The sequence below is a fragment of the Cydia amplana genome, chromosome 4, assembly GCF_948474715.1.
Source record: "Cydia amplana chromosome 4, ilCydAmpl1.1, whole genome shotgun sequence".
NCBI classification, from domain to species: Eukaryota; Metazoa; Arthropoda; class Insecta; order Lepidoptera; family Tortricidae; genus Cydia; species Cydia amplana.
This window is the reverse complement of record NC_086072.1, coordinates 15,492,191-15,500,008: the sequence shown is the minus strand read 5'-3', so window position 1 is coordinate 15,500,008 and position 7,818 is coordinate 15,492,191. Positions and strand designations below refer to the sequence as shown.

The 7,818-nt window shown below is 36.7% G+C and overlaps 2 non-coding genes across 2 annotated transcripts; one reads left to right on the top strand and one right to left on the bottom strand.

The window, feature by feature from the left end:
• Positions 1-5,992: 5,992 nt before the first annotated feature.
• Trnap-ugg (transfer RNA proline (anticodon UGG)) lies at positions 5,993-6,064 on the bottom strand. Its single transcript has one exon. It is a non-coding gene; the product is annotated as a tRNA-Pro (tRNA).
• Positions 6,065-6,195: 131 nt separating this feature from the next.
• On the top strand, positions 6,196-6,267 carry Trnap-ugg (transfer RNA proline (anticodon UGG)). Its single transcript has one exon. It is a non-coding gene; the product is annotated as a tRNA-Pro (tRNA).
• Positions 6,268-7,818: the final 1,551 nt, after the last annotated feature.

Sequence of the window (7,818 nt, the reverse complement as noted above, 5' to 3'; positions counted from 1 at the left end):
TTGAGGGTAATTGTTAATAAACGGTAAGAGTATGATAGATAATCCCGTTTTTCGTCAATGATTCCTTGTGGTACAATTGACCCTTAGTGCGGGTCAATAGTACCAACAATTTGAACGTAAATTAAACCCAAATAATATGTTTATTATGTAAAGAGATATTATTTTTCAGCTTTACTGTAATCAATACTTTCAGTAATATCAGTCTTTAGTAGGGAAATATTTAATAACACTGATTGAGATCAGTGGTCACTTTGAACTCACATTACTATTAATATATCTCACTAAGTAACAATAATATAGTTTAACGATCAAAACCACAGCCACAGATTGCTCACAGTATTCTAATTTGACAACAATTTATACTAAAAACTAACAAAATAACGATTTATTCAGCAATCGTACTTTCTATATAGTTACTATTGCCCCCTGTTACAATCAACCCCACAAAAAAAAAAATCTAATTTTTTGACCAATAACAATCGACTGCGTTGTAAAGTATACAGGGTGCTTCCTGTAACAGGAGCAATAAATTAAACTGTAGGCTGTACTCCTCAAACTGACCAACATTTGTTCAGCAACTTTTGAAAATAACTCGTGTTTTGATTTTTATTACACTTTAAAGTTTATTCTAAGACGCAATGTATTGCAAATTTTGTTATGATTAAAGCGTGACAAGCAACGTCAAACACACTGATGTCAGCGTACATTGAAGGCAATATTTATTTTGTATGAAAAAGAGGAAGTCTAAAGAATTCATAATTTTTAAAAGATGCTGAACAAATGTTGGTCAGTTTGAGGAGTACAGCCTTTAGTTTAATTTATTGCTCCTGTTACAGGAAGCACCCTGTATATCATATATGTATATATGGGTCAATTCATAACAGTCAAAATTAACTTTTAGCTGCGTTAGTGCGTGCGTGCGTTATGACATGTCACACCGTTTACTTGAGGTTTTTTTTTGTTTTTTTCCACTTCATAAAAAAATATACGTCTAAGTGTCTGATGAGCGCCATGTTTCATAATTAAAAGAAAAATACAACTAAAAATAGTAAGGGGTCGTTTGTACCGCGGTGTCAATAGTAACGGTACAATTGTCCCCGGCTCACATGGTACTAATGCCCCCGAACACCCAAAATTATATAAAGTACTGATATTTCGATTACTTTACCTAACTAATCCCCATACTGTGCCACAAAACAAACTTTGATAACTAACTAATCATAATCAAATACTAATCAAACTCTAGGATTATTTAGTTTTGAATAATATGACAAAACATTTCTCGTAAATACTTACTTTGATCGCTCGAAAACAAAAATGGTCTCCTAGCACATCCGTTCCGCGTCGCAGTGAGCGGCCGACTAGTGAGTGGGTCCAGACAAGTATTGGGCTCTTTCGTGTATACCCACATACACATATTTCGTTGTAATTGTGAAGATAATAACGATGGTACTATTGCCCCGTGGTACTATTGCCCCCGGTCTACCCTATGGTTTAAGGTACCTACCTAAACCAAAATTAAGTATACCACGAGTGTGAAACTGCTAGACCAGCCTTCCAAGAGAAACATAAATATTTGTCGCTAGTGTATAAACGTTATCAGAAGCAGAAAACGGAATAATAATAGAGTAAATTAATTATTCCACCCCGAGGGCCGCGCAATATCGGAGCCCTGAAAGACGCCCTAAATTCCTTAAACCCAGCTAAAATGAAATCGCTTCTCCAAGAAAAAGGGGTTTCGGTTTTAATGCCCATCACAAAATAAATGCTCAAAGACAATAATGTGGGATTCGCTGCGAGATATAAATTCCGAATAAAAATACAGTCGGCCGAGTAGAACGGCGCGGGTAGGGTTGCGCGCGTGGGTATCGAGTGTTTTGCTTTTCTCAAATTCTATTGTTAACACCCGAGGCATAAAGAAGTGTGTTATACGTTTGACACCAATCTGTCTGTGTGTCTGTCTGTTGTGGCATCATAGCTCTCAAACGGATGGACCGCGATTTCGATGCGATTTTTTACGTGAAAGCGAGCTTCCTTGCGGTGGTTCTTGCCATGTTTGATAAAAATTGATCCTGCAGTTTGAAGAGTATCAGTTCTTTTCCAAACTGATTGATTTAAGGAATTTTTGGCATAAAATGGTTTAAAATGTTATGATTAGCGTGGGTTTTTTTTTAATTTTAATTTATTACATATTAGTGTTATTATTAGAGGAACGTAATCTGTAGGTGAAAATCAGACAGTACATCTAGACAGTTGAAATTCTTACAGAATTATTACAAAAAATAAAAACAAAATAGAAAGAAAACTAGGTACCAGGTTTCCCGATGTTTATACAGATAACAGATAAGTATGTATAATAACAGATCGGAAAACACTTCAAAGTAAAAGTTAAGTAAACAAAAACACTTGTTAAAACAGCTACGTACCCACCTACATACTTAATTTGTCTTTTGTAAGAATGTTTTTACATTACTTCAAACAAATGTAAAGCGTAAGGTGTAGATTTTTAACCACGAGATCTATTGACATACCGCGGTATTTGGAAAACAAAATCCATTCTAGACTAGAGAACGATACGATAATATGTACTAGATACGTTGTAGTTTAGATTTGAACTAGTTCTCTTTTGCAGCTCAATTCAGGCAACAAATGTCACTTTTACGTTAAAATATCGTAATATCTTGTGGAAATCGTTCAAGAGTATCTCCAGAATCGCGGAAATGTCAAATTTGACAGGCTAGATCTTAAAAATATCGCTATCGTATCTTGGTGATGTCTAATAGACATCTAATAGATGTCTAGTTCAAAATCCGAATCGGGCTCATTGGTAGTTTTACGGTGCTGTGCCATCGAATAGCCCCTGGCACATCCCTAGCGCAGGGCTTCCCGCGAAAGAGTTGCGACCCGCATAAACGTTAAGACAGGATGAACAAATAAATGAACCGCTCAATCTATTTTACAAAATAACGCAATTCCCTACAATACCTACTCCGACGTTATTATCGGAAATTTGTCCTTTGTTCGGCCTCTTTGTCTTAGATTCGCCTTCTATCTCCTTATTGTTTGCGAAAATACGCTCAAATCTTACTTTCCGTATCTACTTACATAGGATTATACTTAATGATTGACTTCTGTTATTGACTGTGCGATGATAGGTACTGAAATAAAACACACGGAAAGCCTCAGGGAATATCGAAGAGGTTGTGGGTTTTTTGCTTTGCTGTAGTATATAGGTGCCTATTCCTTGGAGCAATTCATATAATAAACCTGTACGTAATCACATATTTATGATCTCGACTGTACACCGTGTACACACGCTCGTTTCGTAAGTAAATTATTCAAGCGCGCAATTCTTTCCTCGAGTAACCAATGAAATGTGAATCAGCGTATTTATCAGTACTCGTGAGTATAATTTGATTCGAAATTAAAATAAAGTAAATCAGTGTGAACCGACACGTGGTCGGAGCGGCGAAACGCGAAAAAATACCGATTCGCTCCCGAATACTTGAACATTGTTGACACAGCTAAGTACCGCCACGCCTCGATTCATTTGCATTTCTCTTAATCTCCGTTATGAATAAAGAAAAATTCTTGGCGACGTTTTTAAGCGCCCCGGCGGCCTTAGCGCCCTAATGAAGAGCAGTGGCGGGATTAAGCCGGCCCGCGCACTTTCGCGACATTACACTTTTAATTTGAACGAATCTTATTATTTTCTTTTGTTGATTTAAGCCCCCGGCCGGGAGACGGGTCGAGACGTGACCTGCAGTGGAAAAATGCGATTGCCATCTAAAGCCAACCGTTTAAATGAACGAGATTGGAGCTTAAAAAGTATAATGGACGAGGGGGTAGAGAGGCGCGCGGGGGCGATCCCGGGGGCGCAAGATGGCCGATTTGCGATTGAGATGAGACGCCCCCCCTCCCCGCGACCGCCCCGCACAGATCAAGCCATATAATTAAGTCGCCAGTTTCATAAGTATTCAGCTACCTATCCACTGTCGGTAAGTACCGCTATTAAATGTCTACCTACTTCTCTTCTACTTATAAAGTCAAGTTGTCTCGCATGGAATTGCTTTGCAGCTCGCCCTCTGTAATGCTTGAGAAACCCACGCATATTAGAGGTCATTCAATTTTGTTACTATACCTACAGATTTATGACGAAAGAATTTTAATTTTACATTTTACTGTATTACAGATGCAATTACTGCTCAGTAAACTTTAATATAAAATTAAACACGAAAATATAACATATAGGAACTTATTATAAATTAAATTTATTGATCAAATATTAAAATCCTACCTAAGTACCTTCTATAATAATAATTGAAATGATTATAATTTCAATTTTCAACGCAAAATCTGTAAAATCACTATCAAAATAGTTAAGCAAGTTCTACGTCGCTACGAGCACTCGTAGAATGCGTCGTAGCAAAATACACGAAAGAGCAATGAGACGGGTCACTTTGTAATAAAATAACCATGAACAGGTCATGTTTTCATTGACTCTGAGTTTAAGTTCAAATGTTTTTATCAAAAAACAGGTAACCTGATGAAGACAATTAAACTTATTCACTAATAGGTATTACTTTAAGGTTTGAAGTTATTTGCCATCGTTCGAAACGAGATGAACTTATTTACAAACACACATACACACACACACACACACTGAAACAAATAAAATCTCTGATTAAATGACTAGGTTTCCTAGGTACTTGGACAAATTCCTTTTACCATGTTTTTGCGTAGGTACAGTAAATAATATTACCTATGCCTATATTTTTCGTATGATTTGAGCAAGCTCGGTGCCCGGATATTTGTTAGATATTTTAAAAGTCGATCTTGCAAAATAAACACTTTTTATACCTAAGCAAAGCTTGATCCAACGTCTGCGTTTAAGTATTCATAGTAAAATTCCAAGTCTTACACGAGCACCACTCTTCGTCTAGCAAGGAGTGCTTTACTTAATAAATTCCACTTCCATAACGGCTTAAAACGCAAAATGATCCAATGGAAAGCACACTCTATTCCCTCGCATTTTAAGGTTTCAATTTATTTGAATTTTCGTGAGTTGTTATGTTGATTGTGTAGGAGGTTGGTAAGGCTAGCTCGGAGATGACAAACCTGATCTGGTCACGTAATGAAAAATGACAAAACTCCTCGCTATCTCGGCGGGGCTTAGGCTGGATCGGCCAATGGGGGCTTACCTTCGGGAGGTGGGTGTTGCAATACCTACTACGTTCAGGAAAAACTGTTTTACTTTTAGCACATTATGTGCCTAAAATAATTTTAAACAAAAATAATTACACACATACTCGTACTTCGGACTCATGGGATATGTTCAAAGGGGGGGTAAGAATTAAAATGGTCGATTACGCGAATCTGATCTCTGGAGTAATATTGATAGTTACAAAAAAGATGAATACAACATGTCAATTATTTTCTTTAAACTCATAATATCTGGGAGACCGAGTTTTGCTCGGAAAACATATAAAATCTCAAAAATTAGCGTTTTCCCAGAGATAAGACTAGAGCTAGATCGATTTTTCGCCCCCGAAAACCCCCATATACCAAATTTCATCGTTAGAGCCGTTTCCGAGATCCCCGAGATATATATATACCTATATAAATAAATAAATATGCAAGAATTGCTCGTTTAAATGTATAAGATAAGATTAACTACTTACTAGCAATTAAATTGGAATGATTTGTAGGTACTTGTTACAAAGTAAATTAAAATATAGCGCGTCTGGTATAATCCCGGTGCACTTACGGTCAGCAGCAGAGTTGCTATGCGGGCGAGGTGTTCGAAATTACCTTGACACGCTCTTATTCTCTTAACAATAAAGTCGCGTCAAGATAATTTTGAACACTTGGCCCGCTTAGCAACTTCTGCTGCTGACTGTACATTCAAGCAAGAATCATAGTCAGAGCATCAAGTCACCTTACTGATTACAATTAGTAATTTCTTGATTCAAAAACTACTGCGCCAAAAACAGGGCACGACCGGGATTTGAACCCGGGACCTCTCACACCCAAAGCGAGAATCATACCGCTAGACCATCATGCCGGTTGTAAGACTTCTTTAAAAACCTAATTTCCTGGAAAACGTTTATTCTTAAACACTTGAATAAACAAATTAATATCGCGTCATATTATTTATTAACTATTTAAAATATAAAGGTGTGTATTGGAAGAATAAGCATGATGGTCTAGCGGTATGATTCTCGCTTTGGGTGTGAGAGGTCCCGGGTTCAAATCCCGGTCGTGCCCTGTTTTTAACATAAAATAAACATAATTAGCCACATACGTTATTCATAAATTACATAGAAGTTTTAAACTGAAAAAAAAAAATACATTTTAACCCACCTGCGTAAACAAATTGTGATCTAGCAATATTGTAAACTGACGCAATAATAAAAGCAAATAAAAGCATATGTAATGCTAAAGTTAAATGTAGAAGATGAGTGATCCAAGCAGTGGCGTTGGTACCTATTTCAAAATTGAATAGTTGGACTTAATCTACACTAGGAACTATTTGTAGGTACATTTGTTATATCAATATACTGAATAATGCAACTTCAGTAAACTTTAGGCCTTAAGGTGCTGTGGCGGCAAAAACGTGGATTGGCGAAGACGAAACAAAACGTAATAAAGCATTTCCTTTGAAGAGTTCTAGTAATAAGGAAAAGTTGAGAAGTATCGGAGGGGGTGCGACCGCAACCCCACCTGGCGGCCAAAAAATATGCCATAAATGAGTAGGGGCCGCTTCAGCCGCGATATTTCAGCCATACTTCCAAACCTATAATCCCTTATAATCACCTTTACAAAGCAAAGATTAAAAACGATTCTCGCGCCCGCCCGCCCGCTTTATATGCGCGGCAGCGGGAAGTAAGATTAAATCATTATTTTTCTTAAGCTTCTCCCGTTTTTTCCACTCTAGACGAACTTTTTTGCTAGGACTTTTGATGCGCACGATCAAAGACTTGTGTTCAAATTTACATAACATTCTTAAATAAATCGGGGGGAGGTAGGGACCCAATTCACCCAATTTAGCGGGACGTGATCAATGTATTTTTTAATGCCAATTCGAAGATTGCCGCTTAGGTAAGTGCCCCTAATTATTTATTCTGAGGATTAAAATCAAGTTTTTTATGGCTGCATTAGGCAGATTTGTAAATGTTGTAGCAAGGTTTGATGAATAACACTTGAAAGCGACACTTCAGTTATTGTAACTATTTGTGTATAGTGTGTCAAAGGACTGTCTTATTTCAAACATAGAGAGAGTCATACTATCTTTGTCTTACACTAGTACTAGCACCCAAAAGAAAAGGATGAGTATAGTTTTTTTTTGTTCCTATTTACTGACAAATTGGTTTGACCATCTATAAGTACCTATTTATCTATTTATTAATTTAGTGGAAAAAGTTTCTTCTACAATTTCATTTTCATTACCTACTCTATCTATAGATATCTCCATATCGTTGTAATATTTACGTAAGTATTATAAATACATGTGATGTGTATGTTTTTTTTTATTTTAATTAGTGTGCACCTAATTAAAACTAACGACTTGACTGTCAATGCCATACTTAGTCCGCGTAATACCATAGAGAAATAAGTAAGACAAGAGTGCTCACTCCATACATCAGTTCAGACTATTAATTTCAGTGTCTACATCTAGCATCGAGTAGCGGAATTATCAGTACTGCTACTTGACAATAGATGTAGTATTACTGATAGTTCCGCTACTCGATGCTAATAGTCTTTTTGGTACTTAAACTGATGTATGGAGTGAGCACTCTATGTATTTTTTCTCTATGG